This window comes from Nerophis ophidion, linkage group LG06, assembly GCF_033978795.1.
Source record: "Nerophis ophidion isolate RoL-2023_Sa linkage group LG06, RoL_Noph_v1.0, whole genome shotgun sequence".
Classification (NCBI taxonomy): Eukaryota; Metazoa; Chordata; class Actinopteri; order Syngnathiformes; family Syngnathidae; genus Nerophis; species Nerophis ophidion.
This window is the reverse complement of record NC_084616.1, coordinates 40146864-40171844: the sequence shown is the minus strand read 5'-3', so window position 1 is coordinate 40171844 and position 24981 is coordinate 40146864. Positions and strand designations below refer to the sequence as shown.

General features: G+C 41.2%; 1 protein-coding gene across 3 annotated transcripts in view; it reads right to left on the bottom strand.

Annotated features, from left to right (window-relative positions):
* Positions 1–23135, bottom strand: part of LOC133554708 (probable G-protein coupled receptor 153) — a 113172-nt gene extending 90037 nt beyond the window's left edge. The window contains exons 1-2 of one of the 3 annotated variants that reach the window (XM_061903763.1): positions 22860–23134; positions 22711–22787 (exon numbers count right to left, since the gene is read on the bottom strand). The gene's annotated coding sequence lies outside the window, so the exon portion shown is untranslated. Of the gene's footprint in view, positions 1–22710 lie in introns of all 3 variants that reach the window. The other 2 variants (XM_061903764.1, XM_061903762.1) reach the window with 2 other exon arrangements.
* Between the last annotated feature and the right edge of the window lie 1846 nt (positions 23136–24981).

Here is a 24981-nt window from a genome sequence, read left to right as displayed (position 1 = left end):
GAACACTGATCGACCTGGCTTCCGACACCAATTACATCACCCACAAGGCTGCAGACAAACTGAACCTCAGGAGCGAAGACATCACACTCATTGTACATGGTGTCGGAGGAATGAAGACCATTGTGGAAACAAAGCGGTACCTCTTGAAGATCAGAGTGAAGACTACAAGAGGTACTATGAAATCGCATCAATTGGTCTGTTATGGTCTGGACAGCATTGCAGACATCCATAAAAGTGTGGACTCCAAACGGCTGCAGAAATGTTTTCCGGATGTCCCACTTGGAGCTCTGACAAGACCCGAGAAGTCAGTTTGCTCATAAGTCACAGAGAAGGCCAGCTAGCACATCAACGGATCGGAGGTATCGGAGACCTTGTACTGTGGGACGGGCCACTGGGAATGACAGTTGGAGGCTCTCATCCTGAACTCTTTGAAGACTTCACTGTTTCCGCCCACATGTCCAAAACACACTTCGTGAGATCAATGAGGACTGCTGCTTTGAGGTATGAAGAACTCACTGGCCCAGCTTGTAAAAAACCTCCCAACACTCAGGTTCACGGCAAGTTCCAGAGGTCAAACACTTCAACCACTAACCGGGACTTCCTAGAGTGGTGGAAATGGGACAGTATTGGTGCAGCATGTGACCCGAAGTGTGGAGGATGCCGCTGTGGAAAATGTCAACTAGGCGGCAAAGAAATGACTCTTGCAGAGGAGCGAGAGCTTGAAGTGGTAAAGGGTGGCCTCACCTATGTCACAGAGGACAACCACAGCAAAGAGCCACATTGGCATGCCAGGTATCCTTGGGTGGAGGACCCGATGTCACTACCAAATAATAGAAAAACAGTCGAGGCCACATTCCTGAGAACGGAAAAGCAACTTGCCAAAACACCTAAGTGGAAGGTGGCATATGCTGCACAAGTGCATGACATGATTGATAGACAAGCAGCCATCAAACTACCCAAAGACACCATCACCAAGTGGGATGGACCAGTTTGGTATCTGAGTCACCTCATTGCCCCTAACCCACACTCAGTCACAAGTCCAGTGAGAATTGTCTGGAACAGCAGTCGGAAGTGCAGAGGCGTCAGCATGAATGACCTGCTGATGAAAGGCCCTGACGTTCTCAACCAAATTCGAGCTGTGCTTCTCCGATTCAGAAGTGGAGCACATGCTGCGCTGGGTGACATAAAAAAGATGTATAACTCAATCTGGCTGGAAGACCAAAAAAGGCACCTTCACAGGTTCCTCTGACGAGATGCCGAAAATGAGGACCTGGAAGAATATGCAATCACAAGAGTGAACATAGGAGAGAAACCAGCAGGGTGCATAGCACAGCTGGCAATGCGTGAAACTGCAAACCTCCCTCTCTTTGCCCATCTTGAAGAGGAGCGTCGAGTGCTTCACAACGACAGCTATGTTGATGACATCCTAACTTCCCACAACAACCTTGGCCAGCTAAACATCATCACAGCTAACGTGGAGAGGATCCTGAAGGCCGGTGGGTTTGAGTTGAAGCCATGGGTCTTCACTGGTCAAAGTGGGAGGAAGGAGCGCCCTGAAGAGGAAAAGATAATGAAAAAGACCATTATCTTACCAAACCAGATGAGCGATTATGACAACAAGGCACTCGGTCTGGGCTACAGAGTCGAGGAAGATGAGCTCCATGTCAGAATCGGAATCAACTTTTCAAAGAGGAAGCAAAAGATGCGGCTGAGTGAAGACCTTCTGCAAGAGGAAATCAGAGCCATGACACCCAACCCTTTGACAAGAAGAGAACTTCTCAGTCAGGTGTCAGGACTGTACGACCCAGTCGGCCTTGTAACTCCTGCCAAGCAGAAGGGAGCTATTCTGGTACGGAGGGCGTTTCAAGAGGCAAAGGCTGAAAGCCGTCCCGTCAAAGAAACGTGGGACATTGCACTCTCAGATGAACTCAGATTTGATGCCATCGATCTGTTCGAGGAATACCATCAACTTCGCAAGATCATGTTCACCAAGGCTCTAACCCCCAAATGCTTCATTTTTGAACAATCCTCGGCGATCACATTCTCTGATGGAAGTGAGCATGCTTATGGAGCGGTGATGTACCTGAGATGGATCACAGACCTAGGTCCCATCATCAGACTGGTTGAATCAAAAGCAAAACTAACTCCCTTGGACCACAAAGGTGATGCTGTCAAAGCAGAAATGTGTGGAGCAGTGTTCGCTTCACGACTCAGGAAGTTCTTTGAACTGCACGGCCGAATCCAAGTCAGAAAGTGGTTTCACTTTGTTGACAGTCAAACAGTCCCTGGTGCAATACAGCGAGAAAGCTATGGCTATCAAACATTCTTTGCCAACCGGATCGGAGAGATTCAAAGCAGCACAGCAGTACATGATTGGTTGTGGATCCCTGGGTCACAAAACATTGCAGATGTCATCACCAGAGGAGCAGGCCCTCAAGATCTGAATGAACATTCAGAGTGGCAAAATGGACCCGAGTTCTTGAGTCTGCCAGAAAGTGAGTGGCCAACCAAATCTGCTAAGGAACTAGCAACCACCGCCAGAGAGAGCATCAACAAGTTGCAGAGAAAAGCATTTGCTGCTGTGTTGACAAGGGCCCAAGCTCGGAAACATATCCTGGAAAAAGAGCCCAAACACAATCTAAATCAAATCCAAACAGAACAGAGGCGGCCACCAGGAGGGTCAATTGTTCAAAGCCTTGTGGATGTCAGACGGTTCAGTGTCCTGACCAGACTGGTCAAAACAGTTGCAATGGTCTGGAGGGCAGCAAAAAAGTTCCGTCAACGAGTTCAGGCCTTGCATGGCCCAAAGTAGGAGGCAGTCTCCTCCGGAGGAGCCATCTCTGTGGAAGAAAGAAAATATGTCCTGAGAGACATTTTTCTTGCAGCACAAGAGGGCGCAATCTTCCCAAACTCAACTATTGACAGGCTGGTGGTCTTCAAAGACCAGGACTCTGGACTGTTGGTCTGTGGTGGCCGAGTGCAAGCATTCAAAGATGACCACTGCTGTGTCCCACTCCTACCCTATGATGCCTGGGTGTCTACACTGTTGGCCCGAGAGGCGCACAACGAGAGCCATGATGGAGTGGCTGGCACACTACTCAGGATGAGGATGAAAGCATGGGTAATAAGGGGCAGAAGAATTGCTCAAAAGGTTGTTGATGGCTGCATGACCTGCAGGAAGTCAAGAGCAAGTAAGTGCCGACAAGTGATGAGTGACTTGCCATCAGAGAGGACAGAGCCTGCTGCCCCCTTTGAGTTTACAACACTAGACCTTTTCGGACCGTACCAAGTACAAGATGATATCAAGAAAAGAGTAACAGTCAAAGTCTGGGGAGTTGTCTTTTGTTGCATGGCCAGCAGAGCTATTCACACTGAACTGGTAAAAACACCATCAACAGACAGCTTTCTGATGGCTTACCAACGCTTCACAGCTCTCAGGGGGCATCCAAGAAAGATCTGGTCTGATCCAGGCACAAATTTCATTGGAGCAAAACCTGTCCTGGTACAAGTACTTGGATGGCCTGGATCAAACAGTGCTGGAAGACACTTCAGCCAAGAATAGAACACAGTGGATATGGAAAATTCACCCAGCTGACTCACCACACAGGAACGGTGCAGCAGAGGCCGCCGTACGTGTTGCAAAGAGGGCACTCCAGAGTCTTGGTAAGGAGTCTGGGCTCAGCTTCTCAGAGTTCCAGACAGCCCTTTACACTGCAGCAAACCTCGCAAACGAGCGCCCGATTGATGCCAGAGTTCAAAGTCGGGAAAACTGTATCCAATATGTCACACCAAACAGCCTCCTGCTTGGTCGAGCATCTCAAAGTGGAGACCCCAAAACATTTGACTTTTCCAGCTACCCCTACAAAAGGCTAAGGGCAATGCAGGAAGAGGTAACCAAGTTCTGGAAATCTTGGAGTCAACTCGCGGGTCCCCATCTCGTTGTCCGAAGCAAGTGGCATACCGCTGAAAGAAATGTCACTGTGGGAGACATTGTCTGGTTATGCGACCAGAACGCACTAAGAAGCCACTTCAAGCTTGGCAGAGTTGTCAGCACCAATCCAGACAACAAAGGCATTTTGAGGGATGTCCACATCCGGGTTTTCCCAAGCTACTGTGTCCCCCTGACAAAAGCCCAAAAGGCAAAGACCAGCCTTCCCAATTCAAGCAGCAGAAGGAAGAGCTCCAAGCCACCGTTCTGCACAGAGATGTAAGACGGTTGGTTGTCCTACTACCTGCTGAGGAACAGGAGTAGAAAATCTTGCCACGACCACCTAAACCAACCACGCACACTTAGTTTGCCTACAGTAGGCGATCTTCCCGATGTATCCATGGAAAGATCGAGTGGGAGGTGTTTTGGCAAACTCTACACAAGGCCAAAGCCTTCACCCACACAGAAGGCCTCATGTCCAATTATGAGTTTGGCTCCCATTTCCCCCAGAGGACACACATGGAATTACAGACACAAAATCCCAACAGCTGAAGACCATCACTAATCAGGAAGGCTCTCACCTGAAGCAATTAAATCCACTCCTTTTAAGTCTGCAGCTCCAGGCCAACAAACACTGTTCGAGGACAAATTACCAAATACAGAAGAGGCCAACAAACACTGCTCCAGGAGAATTGACCAAATACAGAAGTGACAACTGTTTACAGAGACCAGGGTGGCTGACGGTGAAATGACTTTATATTATTTTGATGTTTGGATTTGATATATTGGATTTATTTTAATTGCCAAGTGGTTGCTTGTTAAATGTTTAAATGTCAAATCCAAGCTGTGAAGGGTCACTATATGTACTTTTGGAAACACGTTTACTTTAAAAATGGTTTATTGTAATTTGTTTATATTTGTCCCTAATTGCTTTTGTATTTGTCCACCTTTTTCAAAGGTTTTTCACCTTTCAGTTATTCAATGAAAAAAAGAGACAATCAAGTCCAAAATAAAAGGAGAAACAAAGATTTGTCTCATCATTGGATTGAAACAAGGAGTGAAGTCCCAGTGAAACCCCTGGTCAAGATATCAAAATCCTTTTCAAGTTAGGGGAGAAAACAAACAAACACACTTGACAGACATATACTATTTGATTTCCTATTATGCAGCTCATTTTTATTTGACAGTTATTGAAATATCTTGTGTGACATCATGCACAAAAATGCACTTTATTTGTTTTAAACTATTGCAGTGGCGTTCTGTACAAAAAGTGCACTTTAATTTAGTGTTGTTTTGATAAGTCATCTTAGTGACATCATGCACAAAAGTGCACTAATAGCTTGTTTTAAAATGTCTCTGACAAGCTTGTACTTTCTGTTTTGAAATTACATGAATGTTTGTGCCACTGCTTAATAACTGCTTAATAAATACAGTTATTAAGAGAAAGATTCATCAATCTGTGAATCCTTTCCGTGTCCGGGCCAGGTAAGGTTCCCCAATGTTGGGCCAAATTAAACCGCAGGCTCCACTCCTGGTGGTGCCCATCTGTCAATTCCTTTAAGTTTCAGCTTTGCAACCATACTAATTGTGGTTTCCCTCTCTGCGTGAAAGCTTAAAATTAGCATACATTAATGCAGTATGAACAGGAATGTTTTAATGCAGACACATACACAGTAAAATCTCCAGTGTTAAATATGCAGGGTTAACATGCATTATATCTATCAGTTATTACAACAACAACAGCTTGAGTAAAATGCCCCCCAGTGTTGGTGTTGATTTCCATCGTTAAACAAGACAGTGTTAGAGGTACTCTGATTAGCCCCGCCCTCCAGCCCCTCCTCGTTTCCACACCCTGAAGAATTTTCTGGAAGCCGTAGTCTGAATATTTAAGGACTGTGGTAAGTCGGTTCTCCTCTCTTACTAAATCAATAATGTGTCAAATGTAGCATCATGTCAAAATTTACTTTATATTGTTGCTCAATATGTAACTAAGTTATTTGTGTACGGTTTTGTATCTAAAAAATATGGTATTCTAAAAGGGCTAATGTCACCCAGTGAATGTTAGCTTAAATGTTAGCCACCTCAGACTTTGTTTTTGTGAGGGATGTGGGACAATTTAAAAAATTATGTGTAATAGAATATGTAATATGTAAACTGTACATAATTATGCTCTGGTCTAGGCACTATTGAGCGTAGGTGGCCAGAGCACAAAATCATGAGGTGTGTGTGTAAATATTTTTGCTTCTACATTGTTAGTGGCGAGGTTACTAAACAATCACATGTTAGTTTACCAGCGTGAAGATATGGAGATAAGATTACAGGTATCATAAATCATGTTTAATTTCACGTATGCGTTTTTTGAACTGAGTGTGCAATTTCACATTTGTTGGAACCTTTTTTTTTTGGTAGCCCTATTTGAAATCATATATAGGAGTAACAAGTCTTTAGGTTTTTCTAATGATCATTTTTCTTATTTTTGTGTATACAGTATTAGTTTTGACTGGGCCTTTCATCTTTGGCTGTATGTTTCGCTTCAAAATAACTGACTTGAAACTCTTTTTGAAAATATATCAAATGACCTGTCGGTTTCTGCTTTTTTTCTGCTTCCTAGCATTTGCCAAATTCGGTGTCCCAGCTGTAACAGACGGTGTCAAAGTTGTTGACAGTTCAGGGACTGAGATAGATGATGATGTTTTTGAGGAAATTCTGAAGGATCAATCCACTGGGGTACTAACCATCAAATACGAAACAGGTTTGTTACCGCTTTAAATTTGTACGCTATATTAACATTTTTAGGCCCTGCAATGAGGTGGCAACTTGTCCAGGGTGTACACTACCTTCTGCCCGATTGTAGCTGCTGAGATAGGCACCCTAACCCTAACCCCCCACGACCTCAAAGGGAATAAGCGGTAGAAAATGGATGGATGGATGGATTAACATTTTCATTCCAATAGTGAGAAAAGGTAAATCTTTATTTATAATCAAGCTAAGTAACTTTTTTTTTTCAAAGCAAACCGATATTCTCCATTAGATTAGGTGTGGGTTTATGAGCAAATTGTTTCCAACATGTCTTCTTTCTCCTTTTTGCAATGGTGGTTAGAATCTGTCTCCATGGTAACCTCTCAAAAGTCCCAATCCTCCATTTGTTCATCGGACTCAGACACTATCATCCTTGAAGACACTCCTACCAGAAAGTGTCAGAGGTTGGACTCTAAAGCTATGCATGTTAGACTTCATACAGGCACTAATGCTTTCTATTGAACAAGGATTAAAATGTTTCGGGCTATGATCTTAAATTGCATCGTATGAGGGCTATGTTTAAGTTATGTCCAGATTTTAACATTGTATTGTACTAAATATAGATTTCTTAAACTGTTTTATATTTTTGTTTGATATTTTTATTTCAGCTGGTGAAATCCATTCTTACCAAGAAATCGGGTGGAGAATATATAATAAATGAATACAACCGAACTAAGTCCTTGACAGATGAGAGCAGAAGAAAATTGGTGAATATACTGGCAGCTGAGATGACGGAGAAGAATGGGTAAGTTGTTTATTGGTTTCGATTGGCACGTGTTCTTATTTAAGTTTCAGAGTAATTTTAAATCTCAAGTAAATAATAAACATTTCAGTACATCTTGAAAAACGTGTGTATGACGAATAAACTTGAATATGATTTTTTTTAAAAGTACATCTCCGTCGTGACAGGTGAAGGAAATGTATGCACAAGGAAATGTGAACTTGTTCCCCAACCTCAGAGACCCATTTTCCAAGAATGGCTATGTGAGTTACACACTCTTAATTGTTGTTATAGTCTTTATTTTGAGTCGTCCCAGAGTATGTTGTGACCAATAGTGCCTATTTTTGCAATTCTCTCAAAGGAACATTTTTATGATAGCAACAGTGGTACTGGGTACTTGGCCTGTAGAATTAAAACTATTCAGAGATGCAGTGCTAAAGAAAGGCAAAGATCATTTGGAGATAATCCTATATTATTCTTGAAAAATGTATTGAATAGAATAGTCATATGAGCACTTATTGGTTTTGTTGCATTTGTTGCAATGCTTTTCAGCCAATAGCCAAACATTTTTTCATAAAAGTTGGGTCACATCCAGCTGACAAAGTGTTTTAAACTCTATGTGATTGTCATGAGTCGTATGTCCCCATATTGTTTAGCTTTGGGGGAAGGACCATCTGATGAAGACAAGTCGGGAGGACCAACTGTCGGACGAGTTACTCAATTCATTCCAGAGATTATCCTGTCTGAAGATGAGTGCAAGGAAGCGATGTCACTGATGAAACATTCGGCTGACGTGGACATGGTCATCAAAAAGATGAAGCTGACATTTGCCCATCGGCCTAACATGGTCCTGGACCAACAGCAGTCAAGCAACATTCTATCTTCCTTTCCTCGTTTTAAAGACATCAAAGGCTTGGTAATTATCTCATCCACATTTTCTGTATTAATGTTGTACAACTATTTCACATTTTAACTTTCGTTTACTGTGTAATTTTAAAATTGGTACCTAACTTCCCACTACAGGTTGAACAGGATTTTGTGTGTTTGGAGAGGGCAAGTTTCTGGATAAGTGGCCAACCACATTTAAAAAGAAGATCATCCAACAATGCAGAAAGCTTCCCTCCATCATTGAGCTTGAGGAACTCCTGATGGCAGCTGACCCTCATGAGGATGGGGCTGAAGTGAACGTTGACTTTGGTAAGATGTTTGTAAGGATACGTTCATTTAAATGAGGAAGCCTGTTCAAAATGCGGACTTACAACCATAATTAGAACAAAATTCCAAAGTTTTTGGCCTCACCAAGAAGATTTTTTTTGGAAAAAGGAGCTTCTTCTGGTGTTTTTAAAGTGCCATAATTTATTTAAATATATATATATATATATATATATATATATATATATATATATACCTCAAAAAAGGAATAAGCGGTAGAAAATGGATGGATGGATGGATATATATATATATATATATATATATATATATATATATATATATATATATATATATATATATATATATATATATATATATATATATGTGTATATATATGTGTATATATATATATATATTTGTGTATATATATATATATATATATATATATGTATGTGTGTGTGTATGTGTGTGTGTATATATATATATGTGTATATGTGTGTGTGTGTGTGTATATATATATATATATATATATATATATATATATATATATATATATATATATATATTCTGATAGGCTTTGCAGCATACTACGCTGTTCAGCGGTCATTGAACACACCATCAAAAACCCTTTGTGTCATATTCCCCCAGTATATATCGATCACTCCATCGAGGAGAGCACAGCTTGTGGGTTCAACGTGCATAAATTTAATAGCTTAACTGCTCCGATAGCAATGTGTTTACATAAGTTTGGATTGGAGTATGTTGTTTCATATTGAGAATAGATGTTAATGACTCTTGTTTTCATGTTAGCATTTAAGCTAGCGAGCTACCACCAGTCAGTCTGTGAGATTATCAAAGTGCAGTTATCGGTGATATTTATTTATTATTTTAAACTTAAAACATTAATACTCAATAAATCAATCAAACTTTATTTATAAAGCGCTTTTCATACGTAAAAGAAATGCAAAGCAAAGTGCTTTACAAAGTTACAGTAAAAACAATACCCAGTGACCCTTATCCTCCATCACATACGTACGCACAGACACAGATACCAAACACACACACACATACAAACAACACACACATATGCAATTATATGGACCAATGATTGCATGGCTGGGTACAGAGGAGACATGTGAGTAAACACTATCACAAGAGCCATCTGCACCAGGAGGTCATCAGACCATGGCTACCAGGATGCTCACTCAAAAGCGCCCCCACAAGCATGGCTGATAACTCCTGAGGCAGATGGCTCATCTGAGGAATGTTGGAGGGGAAAATAATAATAAAACTTGTAAAATAGTGAGAACCATGAGTATAGATAAAGAATAAAATACAAGTAAGACATCGATCCATCCATTTACTACCGCTTATTCCTTTCGGGGTCGCGGGGGGCGCTGGAGCCTATCTCCGCTACAATCGGGCAGAAGGCGAAGTACACCCTGGACAAGTCGCCACTTCATCGCAGGGCCAAGTAAGACATATGATGATTAAAAGAAAAAACAGTACTAACAATTGGCAGTTTAACCGGGGTTATCATTAATGCCAATTATCGTTACATCCCAACACAAAATCCAGCAAATGTGCAAAAAACATGCTTGTGTTGGATTTAAGCCTGGTGTATATTCTAGCGTCGTGTAGCTTGCGTAGGCCACACCGTCGTACCCCTACCCCTGCGTAGCCTCTCGCACAGCCTACGTGCACCTCCCAAAATCAGGTTCGCGTCGCTGGCGACGCAGAACGCAGACCTGTGATTGGTCAGTTTTTGCCATTGGGGTCCCTGAATACAGGCGAGCAGGCTTTGTGCTTAAAATGCACAAATTATCGTATGAAATAAAACAGCAGTGATTAAACATTTGCATGAAAACTGATATTGTGTACTTAATATCTCGGTGTGCTCTGAAAATAAAAACTGAATGTGTGTTTCTCAGCTTATTGTGTTATTGTTGCGTCCAGAAAAGTCACAAAGTTAAAGTACGGCACTTAACTTTTATTGCAAATCTTGTGCTAACAGGTTAAATTCCGACACATTTTCTTTCTCGTGTACACATGTCTTTTTCTCTCACATACATAAGACTTCTCATTCAATGTCAATAATCTTTCGGGCACGATATATTTACAAACATTTGTGAACTCTGAACATGACCATACAGAAAAACACCAGCATGTCGTTAACTTAAATAGTTATTTAACAGTTTTGTTTATTTACAATTACATGTCGGATCTCTCTTCTCCCATGTCTCGAAGGGCCCAATATTGTTGCAAATAATAGTACCGTTCTCTGCCGTGACTCATTCAAAAGTTGCACAGTCCATCTTCACAAAGTTATTTTCCTCTGGTTTATAAGTAAAAAGTCAATTTAAAGTAACCTGATTATTGTGAAGGATTAGTTCTAGTGTAGACAAAGTTGTCGATGTTGTGGTTGTCCATCCATCCATCCATCCATTTTCTACCGCTTGTCCCTTTTGGGGTTGCGAGGGTCGCTGGAGCCTATCTCAGCTGCATTCGGGCGGTAGGCGGGTTCTGTGGTTGTATTTATAGAAAAATATTTAGGGGGGCGATGACCAAGAAGAACGCGGAGTTGGAATATAATTAATACATGTACATATTTATATATATATTTATATGATATTTACATATTTATATAATATGTAACTACAAGCTCCATTCACAGACAGTCCCATTGCTTTTATGAGCGGTCGAGCGAGTCAAAAGCCAAACAAAAAATAATAAATAAAAAAATACAATTTATTTATTTTTTAAATTTTTTTTTTTAATAGATTTTTTTAAATTTGTGGCGGCCGTAATTTTTTCGTGGCGGGCCGCGACAAATAAATGAATGTGTGGGAAACCCTGGCATATTGGGTACCTCCAAATGTAAACAGCATGAAATGTCTACTTCAATATCATATATGTAACACTCTTGAATGAATAGATCTATATATTAATCATCTAAAAGAACAAAGATTAGTTATTGTATGTAGCGTGTGGCCCTGTGATGACGTGGTGACTTGTCCAGGGTGTAAAACCCCTCTTTCAGTGTACGCCATTTAAAAGCTATGCATATATTCCATGGCAACAGCGGAGGATGAATGTCCCATAACAAGAAGATAGAGAAAAAGAAGAAGCTTATTGACTACATGGTCGGCGCGGACTACTAAGGGGGAATTGCACAAATTTCAGGATTTATGCAGATCCCAAATACAGATCGGCAGGTACCATAAGGTAAGAAAAGCTGTTTTTGCATAATATTGCAAAATAAAACGCCAGATAATATGTCTTACCTTATACACGTCATAATAAGACTCAAATGTTTAATGCGCCGACAATCCAAGTGGTGCGGCTTCATAGCTTACCGAAGTCATACTGAAACATTTTGATAGATTTTTGAGCGCCGTGGGTAGTAATGTTCTATATTTTCAAAGGCACATATAAAATGTTGGTTGTTTACTTGAGTCATATTGCCATCACATTGCAGTCTATACGTATCTCTCATGCTTGACTGCCATCTACTGGTCACACTTATCATTGCACCATGTACCAAATAAAATTACTTTGAGGTCGGTAAGCAAAACCAGAATTATTCCATACACTAGGCGTACCAGGTTATAAGACGCACTGTTCAGTTTTCAGGAAAAGAAAAGATTTTAAGTGCGCCTTATAGACCGGAAAATACAGTACTTGTTTTATCGTCTTAGTCAACGTACCTTTGTTTTGATTACTGATCATCTTATTTTTGCCTGTTCTGATGTAGAAATAAAATTAATTAAAATAAACAGCTTCTACCCCAGGGCAGGCACGGCTTACTCTGCCCGGGCCCACCCATGACTGCAGGTCCCTGGTTAAACATGACCAAGTCTGTTGTCCCAGTCGACCCATTACACTGGGCAGCATCTGTCATCACTTTATGAATCAGTTATGACTTAAAGACTGCATGTTCTCATAGTGCAAACACGAATTCAAGTCATCTGTGAACGTATTAAATAAATTGATCACCTCTGATTAAATGATCCTTAGGAAGTATCAGGAGTATCATAGTACACAGAGGTACTTAAAGGGGCCATTAAATGCGATTAATTGTTTTTTCTTTCATTTTAATTGAACTGTCTTTCATGGACTCTTCTGTTTTTTATTGTTTCTGGTTTAGATTACTTTACCTAGTCTTGAGCCTTCCCACATTCATACTCTTTTTGTAAGAATATTTCGGACAATGTTTATGATGTGCTCTAAGTGCGATACTACAATGGACTCCAATTGACGTATTAAACAATATGGTGTTTGATAGCCCCGTGGGATCGTGTTAACACTTTTGTTGGAGCAAGCAGCTTCTTACAGAGGAAGTCGTTGAATTTTCCATCATGTAACCCGAGGCTTTCTTCCTGTTTATGTAAAGCTACCTCCAGCTAAGAGTCACTGGGAACCATATGGCACGGGTTTTTGTCTCTAGTACTCAGGTGATGGAACACTTCCAAGCATTAGAATGTCCCCAAGTCTGTTGTTTAGACAAGCATGCACTGTGATTATTGTCTTATTATCAACATTGCAGGCTAAACCAGAAGAGCAGTCAGTAGAGAGCAGGCTAAAGACACAAAGCCAAGTTTGACACTCGCCCTGTTGTGTCAGCAATAGTGCTGTCAAATGATTAACATTTAATCACAGGGTTGCTATGGATTCATTTCAAACAATTACAATTTAATATGAACCATTTTTAATGTATTTTACTTTGCAAGAGCAAGGAGACTCCAGAAAGAAGGGAATATTTAAGCACTTAAAGAGGACATAATAGGCAAAACCAACTTTCCTTGAATTTCGGTCCTTGTTTTTGTATATTTGGTATCCCCATTAGTCTCGAAAAAATTTTATCAAACCATGGAGGCGTAGAGATGCGTACCTTTTTACATTCGAACCGATACGGTACCATATCCCAGGACCTAGGAATCGATACCGCTACTCAGGGGCGCCAATTTTCGGTACTTTTGTGTGTGTTGATAAATACTAATTGTTTTTAATAATAAAATCCATTTTTTTCATTGGAACATTTAAAAATGAGCTGAATATTACTTCTGTCCAGTTGCTATACCTTCTTCATAATGACATTTTCTGAGTCAATTACTTTGTAGCATTGAATTGCAACAATTGCTGCTGGAATGATGGCCAAGTGTTAGAGTTCGAGATTGTCACGTTTGGGTCGCATCTTTATGCGGGGTCGTTTTCCCAGGAAAGCAGACGGACCACTCCAGACATGGTGTGTAGGTAAAAACATGATTTAAGTCTCAAAGTACCAAAGTAGTCCAAAAAAAAAGGAACACAAGGCGAAGGCACCACCCGCTAATCGCACTTAGAGCTAAAGCTAACTTTCAGCATGGACTAGGGACGAGAAAAACTTACTGTGGCATGAATAAACAAGACTTACGTAGCAATGCATGAAGCAAACAACTACAGACAAGGCAAAACTCACGTAACAGGTGCATGTAGCAAACAAAGAAGCCAGACCGACTGACTGGCAAAGACAGGCTTAAACAATGTCTCTGATTAGCGGCAGGTGAGCGTCCCGAACACAAGAGGCAGGTGAAAATAATAGGTAGCCATGGTAACCAACTCAGATGAGGACAAACAGGAACAAAAGGAATCCAAAACTAACAGAAAACACAAAACATGATCCGGACTACGGATCATGACAGGGATGTAACAAGATGAAAAGTCTATATCACGGTTATTGCAACCAAAAGTAGCACTGTTCTTACAGTAAGATCGCAGTATTGTTGAATGGACTCAATATGTTCTTATACACACCCTGAAATCATCTCTTTTTTTTTTTTAATAACTAAAATGAATAGACACACTGTTGGAAAATCCCCTATTTTGCATGTTCTGGTTATATAATGCTTAGCTAAAAGTGCTTTAGTTTTAGTATTTCATCTTTTTCAATGGCTAAACTTTTATTGTTTTGCACCTCAGCACTTCAAAATATATATAAAAAATAAAAAGTGCGATGTAAATCAAATCTAATATTTATTAGGCATGGTGGGCTTTCTTCTCTTTGGTTGTCCCACTTATTTCAGACAGCACAGCTTTTAGATTCAATGTGCACAATTAGGTCGCTTAGTTGTTCAAACAGTAATGAGTTTATTTAAGTTTAGATTGAGGTATCTTGTTTCTTAAATGGGAAAGATGTCAATGTCTCTTGTTTTCATGTTATCCTTTAAACTAGCAAGCTAACACCAGCCAATCTGTGAGTTTATGAAAATGTAGTTATAAATCATGGTTTTTCGAACATTTTAATCTAAAACGGTACTACTAACCGCCGGGCATTTTACTGTGGTTATCATTAATACCGTTATCCCTAAATCCGTAGTTAGAGTCTGCAACTTGACATGACGTCACGCACAACCCAACAACAGTAACATGGCACCGTTGAATTTTACGGAGTCGTTGTCCCACTAGGGTAGGCGGGATTCGGTCGATGCTAAAAAAAAGTACCGGATTCGGTGCTGAGGCATGTCGTAGATATTTATAAAACAATCTTGGCTTCTTCCAAACTTGCTCCAAACAAGACGTTTGGAATTTGAAACATTAGGAACGTCTTTTGCCGTATTGTCATATATGGTCGAGGTTTATCAATCATCAATCAATGTTTATTTATAAAGCCCTAAAAGAGCTATGCGTAAGTCCGCCATTGTAGTCTGACGTTGTAGTCAATGGGTTCCTTATTTTTCTCTGTTCTCTTGTTGTGGTTCAGACTGGCTCCTACATGCACATGCATGTTAAAATGTACCTTTAAATATACTTTAACTTATATCTGTCAGTAGGTTCGATATGGAAGCGCTAAAAAACTACTTTGGCTTGTAGATACATGTGGGGACGGCGTGGCGCAGTGGAAGAGTGGCCGTGAGCAACCCGAGGGTCCCTGGTTCAATCCCCACCTAGTACCAACCTCGTCACGTCCGTTGTGTCCTGAACAAGACACTTCACCCTTGCTCCTGATGGGTGCTGGTTAGCGCCTTGCATGGCAGCTCCATCCATCAGTGTGTGAATGTGTGTCAAAGCGCTTTGAGTACATTGAAGGTAGAAACGCGCTATACAAGTACAACCCATTTATCATTTATGTGTCACCCACATCTGCGGTCCTCTCCAAGGTTTCTCATAGTCATCCACATTGACGTCCCACTGGGTTGTGAGTTTTTCCTTGCCATTTTGTGGGCTCTGAACCGAGGATGTCGTTGTGGCTTGTGCAGCCCTTCAAGGCACTTGTAATTTAGGGCTATATAAATAAACATGGATTTATTGATTGGGATAAGACGGCCCACAAGACGGCACATTGTTAAGTGCCAGTCAGAAAGCGACTTGAAGAAGTTCTGTAAAACAAATCTATGCAATATTTTTGACCAAAGCACCACCATTACATGCTATGTAAACCAGTTTTTCTTAACCATATGGCCCATTGTTGGGCTGCGACCACCCCTTAGAGGGCCGGCTAAAAAATATCTGTTTCTCAGCTGTGGTCCGTGTGAGCCGCAGTAGCGCTCAGTTGTAATACTCTTTTGCACCACTTGTGGCAGCAATGACAACATAAAAAAAACAGAAGAAGTTTGGAGCTAAAGTCATAGAGATGTTTTTTTAAGCCCAGAAATTATGACTAAGGTGATCAAACTGTATTTACACTTTGATTTCATTGAGAGTTGATTTAAGAAACACATCATTATTATTTGTTATTCTTATTTACAACTTATTTATTTTAGAGTTTCGTAATTGTATGTAAATGTATTAATTATTAGTCTTATTTCATGCAGCATATTTGATTAGTATTCATTTATGTAAATAGCCTGACCTGAGCCTTAGCAGAAACACTTACTTTCCTATAATTTGACAAGTTTTATCCTGTTAAACTGTAAGTAGGTTAGATAGAATTATTTAATACAATCTAAGTCAGACAACTTTCACACTCGCATTCACACACTAGGGCCAATTTAGTGTTGCCAATCAACCTATCCCCAGGTGCATGTCTTTGGAGGTTGGGAGGAAGCCATGCAGTCAAGGGGAGAACATGCAAACTCCACACAGAAAGATCCCGAGCCCGGGATTGAACTCAGGACCTTTGTATTGTGAGGCAGATGCAGTAACCCCTCTTCCACTGTGCTGCCCATCTGTGTAGGCCCTGCGATGAGTTGGCGACTTGTCCAGGGTGTATCCCGCCTTCCGCACGAATGCAGCTGAGATAGGCTCCAGCGACCCCCCGCCACCCAAAAGGGACAAGCGGTAGAAAATGGATGGATGGATGGATTTTAGTCAAGAGTAAGATCACTAATTCAGTGTTTAATATTCCAGTGGGCCCCTCTGTAGTGAAAAGGTTGGGGCCGATTTCAAAAAGGTTAAGAACCCCAGATATAGACAACAAGGAAGTGTTTTAAATGGGGGGAAAAAATCCTAATATGACCACGACCCCGAGAGGGACAAGCGGTAGAACAATGGATGGATGGATGGACACCTTTTACATAATTTTCTGGTTACCAAAAATTTCTATACGAATATTTATCAAACTAATGTGGACCTCTTGTAATATCAATTTGTCCATTTGCTAACATTTGTAACACTACTTAGACAAAATGCCCACAATGCATTGCCAGACAGTCATTGTGCAATCCAGATGGGTTATTTGCATTACATCTTTTATCACATTAATAATGATGATGGATCAATAGGCATTGACAAGGGAAGCAATCGTTGCTGTCCCAGTATTGATCCGAATATAAGATGACCCAGAATAGAAGGCGACCCCTCAAAAGAACAAAATAATTTTCAAAATCATGTTTTCAATATCAGTGAAATGAAAACCGGTAACAGACTGCAATGAATAAAACGCTTATTGATTACTGTTATCCTAAAATTAGCAACATAATTCCTTTGTTGTTTGCTAATAACTTTGGAGAAAAAAACATTTCAGCGTGTCTTATATGCACGTGAGTTTTTGATTGCTTGATTGAGACTTGTATTAGTAGTTTGCACAAGTGGTTAATTCCGTACAATCGACCACTAAATGGTAACACCCGAATAAGTTTTTCAACACGGTTAAGTCGGGGTCCCGTTAATCAATTCATGGTAAGTGACAGGAAGAAAATATTTGCGAGAAGTTTTCTGGCGCAACAAGCTGGTCTGCATGTGTTTGAATCTTTAGACCAGGGGTCTCCAAAACACGTCCCGAATGTAGCCCGTCAACGTCCAATATCTGGCCCGCGGGAAGTCTCAAGTTTTTTTTTTATGTGATAGAGTGATTGGAGCACATACTTGTTTGTCACAAAAAACATTCATCAAGTCTGGTTCTTTTAGGAATTTATTATGGGCCTACTGAAAATGTGACCAAATCTGCTGGGTCAAAAGTATACATACAGCAATATTTGGTTACATGTCCCTTGGCAAGTTTCACTGCAATTAGGCGCTTTTGGTAGCCATCCACAAGCTTCTGATTAAATTTTTGACCACTCCTCTTGACAAAATTGGTGCAGTTCAGCTAAATTTGTAGGTTTTCTGAAATGGACTTGTTTCTTCAGGATTGTCCACACATTTAAGTCAGAACTTTGGGAAGGCCATTCCAAACCTTAATTGTAGCCTGATTTGGCCATTCCTTTACCACTTTTGACGTGGGTTTGTGTGTTTGGGGTCATTGTCCTGTTGGAATACCCAACTGCACCCAAGACCCAACCTCCCGGCTGATGATTTTAGGTTGTCCTGAAGAATTTGGAGGTAATCCTCCTTTTTCATTGTCCCATTTACTCCCTGTACTGCACCAGTTCCATTGGCAGCAAAACAGGCCTAGAGCATAATACTACCATCACCGTGCTTGACGGTAGGATTGGTGATCCTGGGATTAAGGACCTCACCTTTTCGCCTCCAAACAGATTGCTGGTTATTGTGGCCAAACAGCTCAATTTTTGTTTCATCTAACATCACATGGACAAAGATAAGACCTTCTGGAGGAAAGTTCTGTGGTCAGATTAATTAAAAATTGAACTGTTCTATACAAACACACACACACACACACACACACACACACAGCCCGGCCCGCAGGGAGTTTTTTTTAACCCAATGCGGCCCCCGACTCAAAAAGTTTGGTCCCCTTGCTTTAGACCTTAAATATAAGGCGACCCTGTCTTTTTTTTTTCGGGTGAAATTGACTGTATTGACCCTACTATAAAACATTTGTTACAAACGCAAGCGGGAGCTTTTATATCTGTCACTCACACACACACACTTGTGACCTGGAGAGATGGAGAAGGTGCTCTGATTGATATGACTGCTGGATGCTGAAAATGCACAAACAGTTCCGACAATACCCTCCTGTACTGGTTTCATTATAAAAGCAAAGGCTGGACCTAATTTAAGGACTCTGAGGATCCTATTTTGAGAAAGACAAGAACACTTATGGACACATTCTGCAGCTTTCGACGCCAAAACCACAACAAGGCCGAAACAACCCGTTTTGTTTTGTTGAAACAAAGAAAACCTAATCAACTCGGTGCAGGTGGCCAACAGCAATGAAAGTAAACGTTGTGAAATCATGCTGTACATTTTGTGGGCGAGTGACGGAGAGCACAGCGTGAACACGAGCCCGCGCCCTCGCAAAATGACTGAGGCAAAACGTGTGACACAAAATGTCACACATGGCGCGTGAAACGCACAGCTCTGTGGCGAGGCCTCGTGGTTGGAGCAGACCGTGTCACGTGATCTTTAGCCAGGCATCTACTCTCTATATCCACTTACTTACTTCATGTCAACACATGGATGTATTTGGATGATTATTGACACCATGGCGACACTCTTAATCCACTTGCACACTTCGACTTGAATGAAGTCAAGAGGAACATTAAATGCAAGCTGCGGAGTCCTCTTTTAAATATGGATCATATGCATTGATCTCGGGAACATTAACAGACAGATATTTGTCAATGCCAGCCTGACATCGTTGCAATACACCTTTTGATGACCTACACACCCACGCACATCCACCCGAACAACACACACATGGCGAAAAAGACACCCACAGTCAATCTTAAACTACTGCAAAAACGCTGACCAGTCAATATAGTGTAAATATGTGCATGGAACATTAATAACCAAACAACCGAAAAATATGCATGGTTACTCGGCCGGCTCAAACACTTAGCGGACAAACAAGCACTTAAGCAGTTGGACTGCCTCGAAATAATGTTAAAATTTTCCGTGCCACCAACACAAGTATGATAGAAAACAATTTAATATTTAAAAAAATTTAATAACTATATGCTAATTTACATTTGATTTCCCACTGACGTGCTACTGATTAGCATTAGCGATTTTACATAGCATTCCAGCACTTCAAAATGTTCAGTTTTCAGTTCAGTTTCAGTTTATTTTGAACATGCATACGATATAATGTAATGCATCACATTTTTCCAGTTGTTTCATTACAGCACGTCCGAAAAGGAATAGGAAGAAGCTGAGCATATTCAATTCTACCTTTTTTCATACTGCAGAAATTGTATCTCATTTCCTTGTTCCCTGTAACAGAACAGTAAATAAATAAATAAATGATATACCATAGTAAGTAAACAAATATCAAATACATAATTAATCTTTATCTAAAAAACAAATAGCTCAAGATGTTCATCATAATTATTGTTCTGCGTACTTTGTGAACACTTGTAGTTTGAACAGTCTCTTAAACTGAATCATCGGTGCTTTGTTTGATTTCTTTGGTAATCCATTCTATAATTTAATACACAGACGGATATGCTAAAAGTTTTAAGTGTTCTACGAGCATACAAGTATTTTGAATTGGATTTTCCTGGTAATGAAAACTACTGTAAAACTAAGATGCATGTTACAATCAAATACCTGTTGTGTAAAAAATACAACACTTACAGTACAAACACTTTTTAGGGTGCAACAAACGACTAAATCTAGTTTAATGGAAAAGACTACTCCCTGACTAGGCAACACACCGTAGTCTATACACAATTGCCATCTAACGTCTAGGTATTGCAACTGCATGCAAAGCCTACAATATAATACTTGCAAATGAGACTCAGAAGTGTACGAAAACAAGATAGAACTGGACAGCACAGGCATTATTATCAGCTCACTGTTAAATGTTGAAAAATAGATTTTAATAATACACAAATTAACATTATGAACACATAAACACACACAAAAATTAGGAAAATTGCTACTGTTGAGTACATTCCCAGGTACCGTATCCATTAAAATGTGAAAGGAACCCATCCTTAACGGTTACTCAGTCACATGACTGTAAATGACTTGCTTTGGCACACTCTATGGGTTGTGTTTAAAATGTTTCGGAATTTATGCTACAATATTATATAATACTGGAAAAAAGATTTGTATTTTCATTAGATCAATGTTCCACAATTTATAGACAATTAGCAAAATTCTACTTGTGCCCCGTTGCAAATATGTTATGCTTGATAGCGGCTATGTTTGTTTTTGATTTTTTTGCCAATTTTGTTTAAGGGGAACTGCACTTTTGGGGGAATTTTCCTTATTGTTCACAATTATTATGAAAAACATGACGACTGATGTACTTTCAAATTTCAATTTGGGGTTTAAAAACAGCGCTGATTGTCAGAGAAATAATAGCACTGTTAAAACTGTCGGAGTGAAGCTTTTCCACTCAAATTTCAAACTATGTTGCATAGCTTACGCCAGTAATACGCAAACTGTGGGACATGTGGTACACCAAAAAATGAAAAATTTACTTGATTAATGTACAGTGTTTTATTTTTTTATACATCCCAACACAGTGTTACTGTTCATACTGTGTGTAATGTTACAGTGACCAAAAATAATAAATATGCTTTTTAAACAAAACCTCTGCTTTGTTATCAATTAATACTTGGCCATACTACGTTACTGTATTTTAATGTCGGTCATTACGGTGGTACTTGACGAGACAGATTTTTTCTGAGTCGGTGCTAGTGAAAGAAGTTTGAGTACAACTGGCTTACACAAACAAATACACATGTAAACAAATGGTGTAGTCCAAATATGGTACTATGAACCATGTGGTATACCACGTCGTGAAGAGTTAGTCCAAACCGTTAACATTTAATATTCTGAATAACTGAGTTAATTTTTTCATTCCTTTTTTGACGCAAATGTAGTTGTTTATGAGCAATTTGGCTTGTTGATCCAGGTGTTCTACCTGTAAGCACAGTAGTATTGCATATGTGGCACTTGAAAATACATGTATCCATCCATTTTCTACCGCTTATTCCCTTTCGGGGTCGCGGGGGGCGATGGCGCCTATCTCAGCTACAATCGGGCGGAAGGCGGGGTACACCCTGGACAAGTCGCCACCTCATCGCAGGGCCAACACAGATAGACAACATTCACACTCACATTCACACACTAGGGCCAATTTAGTGTTGCCAATCAACCTATCCCCAGGTGCATGTCTTTGGAAGTGGGAGGAAGCCGGAGTACCCGGAGGGAACCCACGCATTCACGGGGAGAACATGCAAACTCCACACAGAAAGATCCCGAGCCTGGATTTGAACCCAGGACTGCAGGACCTTCGTATTGTGAGGCAGACTTAGTCACTAAATCAGAATTAGATAATTGCATTATAAATACTTACTTTCATTTCATACTATCCTTAACAGCAACAAAGTAGTTAAATATTCCCTCTAATGTGGGTATACCATTATTGTTGAGTAACAATCGATGAAAAAAAAACAACGCCAAAGCAGTCTCTCAAACACCAAGAATTATTTGCACAACTCTTATAAAATTGCATCTACAAGCATCACATTTGCGGCTATGTGATAAAAAGTCACTTATGTGTTGTTTCAAACATGAATATCATCCTCCAGCCCTCACATTGAATGATGCTGCTCACTGTGCTATGCTGTAGATGTATTATTTTACCTCTTAACTGGGTCATTTTTCATATTGCAAAAAAAAAAATCAATAGAAATGCAATCCTCCAAATGGGTCAGATTAATTCAGTGTGGTCCACCATGAAGGAATGCTGCGTTCACGTGTCACACCACCTGTTTGTACCGTTCCAATTCTACTTTAATAATAACGATATCACGAAATGGTGAATATTTCTTACCTTCAGGGCTTCACTCCGCTTATTGTCCACACGAGATGATCAATTCTCGGAGGGGAAAAAAGTGTCCCTCCCGGCATCTGTCCGGAGTAAGCAAAGGGGCTGAAATAAAAAATAAAAAATGATGGATGAACCTGAAGGCAACGCATCACCTCCACGGGACTCCTCTTTGTCTCCCTCTGAAAAGGCTGGTGTGAGAGTATCGATAATCGGTCAAGTAAATTTGAGTCTTCAGTAAGGGGACGGGACAAGCGAGGCGCCGAAATGTATGAATGTACCAAAGTAAAACGCACGTCCTTCCCTCCCTCCTTCCTTGCTTTCTTCCTTCCTCTGCTGCCCGCGCTTTGGACGGAGGGAAGCGCGCTCGCGAGACCGATGAGGCGCGTTCGCGAGGCAGGCAAGGCGAGCCTCCGTGGCTGTGATGATGGCTGTGGGAGTGGACTGCAATCGCACAAATTATTCATGGAGGAGGAGGGAAGCTCATTTGAACTCATTGTTTCGGCTCCATTCGTGCAAACATATTGGAAGGAATTCATAATTCTGTATGTCTACTTCTAAGCAGGAGCGCCCATGATAACGTTGCTTGGATGACAACATATGTTGCTCCAAAACCTGTATGTACCTTTCAGCATTAATGGTGCCTTCACATATGTGTAAGTTACCCATGCCTTGGGCACTAATACACCCCCATGCCATCACAGATGCTGGATTTTGAACTTTGCGCCTTTAACAATCCGGATGGTTATTTTCCTCTTTGTTCTGGAGGACACCACGTCCAGAGTTTCCAAATATAATTTGAAATGTGGACTCGTCAGACCACAGAACACTTTACCACTTTGCATCAGTCCATCTTAGATGAGCTCGGGCCCAGTAAAGCCGGCGGCGTTCCTTGGTGTTGTTGATAAATGGCTTTCGCTTTGCTTAGTGGAGTTTTAACTTGCACTTACAGATGTAGCAACCAACTGTAGTTACTGACAGTGGTTTTATGAAGTGTTCCTGAGCCCATGTGATGATATCATTTACACACTTATTGTTAAGGCGAAGACGGGTGGAAGGAGACGGCACAACAGTGGAAGTCCAACTCAATATTTATTGAGTAATTAATGATTACGTGGGATGTGTATGCTACTATGTGTTTGAGTGTGAACTATGTGCTGGAATTAACATATGGAAATTCCGTAAAGAATTGTCGTGCGTGTTGGATGGTGGCGTCCAAAATCAGAGGGAGAAGGCAAAAGCAATCCGGTGTCCGAGCGTGGTCGTGGGGCATGAGAGAGCGTCCAAAGTCCAGGCAATGTGTCGGGGATCCAGGAGAGCAAATCAGGGTCCCAGAGAGGATGGCAGCAGGAATGGGGACAGGGGCTGTGGAAGGAAGGAGAGACGAAGGAGATCACAAACAAGGCAGGAGGAAAAACGAGCACAGGAATAAATCGCTGGTGAAAGTCAGATACGTGAGGTTTACTGCAAGCAGTAGCAACGTTCCAACGACGAGGGTTCAGCGGCGGGAATCTTTATCCTGTCGTCCGTAATCACTGCCAGGTGTCTTGATTGGTGATCGTCTCCAGCTGTGTGTGTGAGCGGTCCGCGCTGCGCGCGAGGGGGCGTGTCTGGCTGTGGCGCGTGTGGACGCACTCAGAGTGGAGCCGCCGAGTGCTCCCGCAGATGAAGGCAGGGAAGACTGAGCGTGTGTCATAACAGTGCCCCCCCTTATGCGAGACCCCCGACGAACGCCGAAGAGCTCCTGGGTTGGCCCGATAGAAATCCTCAAGCAGCGATGGGTCAGCAAGGTAGGAGGCAGGGACCCAAGACCTATCTTCAGGCCCATAACCCTCCCAATCAACTAAATAAACTAACCCCCTACCTTGACGACGGACCCCGAGAATCTCTTTAACGGGCCAAACGGGGTCACCATTGTCCAAAATCCTGGGAGGGGGTGGGGTGGGTTTGGGGGCAGAGAGGGGGGAAGTAACAACTGGTTTGATCTGGGAAACATGGACCACGGGATGTCGTTTGACTGAAGGAGGTAAGGAAAGTTTAACAACAGCAGGGTTTATTATGGCCTCAATGGACCTCAATGGCTTGATCCTTACTGAAGACGGGGGATTGGTCATGATATATCTCCGGGATTAGAGACAGGTCAACGGGGGAAGGTATCAATCTGGGTCCTTCGGAACGTAAAACAGCAGAACTGAGACAATTAGCATGACAGTGGTCGCTCCAGGCCAGTATCTTACCGGTGGACCAGGAAATGTGGGGATCATGCAGATTCAACCA